The sequence below is a fragment of the Pteropus alecto genome, unplaced genomic scaffold, assembly GCF_000325575.1.
Source record: "Pteropus alecto unplaced genomic scaffold, ASM32557v1 scaffold88, whole genome shotgun sequence".
NCBI classification, from domain to species: domain Eukaryota; kingdom Metazoa; phylum Chordata; class Mammalia; order Chiroptera; family Pteropodidae; genus Pteropus; species Pteropus alecto.
This window is the reverse complement of record NW_006494611.1, coordinates 2,459,729-2,460,899: the sequence shown is the minus strand read 5'-3', so window position 1 is coordinate 2,460,899 and position 1,171 is coordinate 2,459,729. Positions and strand designations below refer to the sequence as shown.

The 1,171-nt window shown below is 36.7% G+C and overlaps 1 protein-coding gene across 1 annotated transcript in view; it reads right to left on the bottom strand.

The window, feature by feature from the left end:
* The window catches only part of YEATS2 (YEATS domain containing 2), an 87,114-nt gene that overhangs the window by 85,616 nt on the left and 327 nt on the right, over nucleotides 1-1,171 (bottom strand). The gene's annotated exons all lie outside the window — the stretch shown is intronic.

Genomic DNA, 1,171 nt, shown 5'->3' with positions numbered 1-1,171 from the left:
CCCTAAGTGATCTCATATAGTCCCGTAACTTTGAATATCATCTATATAACTGAGTACTCCCAAATTTCTATCTCCAGCTCTAGGCTCTCTTCTGTGAGTTCCAAATCTGTACATCCAACCACCTCTTGAACATACTGACTTCATAACTAATGTGCATCTCAAATTTAACACATCCAAAACAAAACTCATGATTTGTTCCACCTCAAAGTTCTTTCTTTTATTGTCTTCCTCAGTAAATGGCACCATCTTCGTAGTTGCTCAAAACAAATAATGAAAAGCAAAGACTTCTCCCTTTCCCTAACTAATCCATTTCCAAGTCTTGTCCATTCTTCCTCCAAAATATTTCTTAAATCTTTCTATCCTTCTCTATCTCCACTGTCATGGACATAGTTCAAAGTACTGGAAAAAGCATCATAACTGGTCTCTCAGTTTCCATGTTTGCCCTCTTTTTCCACATAGCAGTCAGATTATGCTACTTACCTACTTAAAATCTTCAAAGGATTCCCATAAAAACCAAATTCCTAATCAGGGCATTATCTAATCCTATCTTTGGAAAAATATACACAGCCAAAAATATACACTTAATGATAATATCTGTAGACAGGAAAACTAAAAAGTACCTAAAGGCTACTTTTCTTCATTTTGCTTGTCTGTAGTTGAAATTTTTTCTATGGTGAATACTTGCTACTTGCTTCTCAAGAGGAAATGACATTGCTGAATACTATTTGTTACAACTCATTTTTACATGCTAACGAGAAAAGAGAATGGAAAATTGTAGGTAATCTCTAATAATTGTAACTGTTATAAGCTTAGATGAAAATACTAGCAAACATATCAAAACTCTAAGAATGATGTGCCAGGCTGTAGGATTACTGGTGATATTTCCCTCTCTTCTACTTTCTTTTTTTTTTTTAAGCATAATTACATTCATTACAGAAAAACATGTTATGATATAAACTTCTTTGTCTTCTGCAATCTGGCCACAACACACCAAACCAGCCTTTCTTCCAAGTACTCACTTTCGCAAGCTTTCCACTCCAACCCCGCACTGTCTCACACCTCCGCTGCTTTAACTCGGGTACCATCTCTGGAATATCCTCCAACCTTTCTAAATCCTACTCATCCTTCACGGGGGAGGATGGTTGGGACGCCGACAGGTTGGAGGGAGATT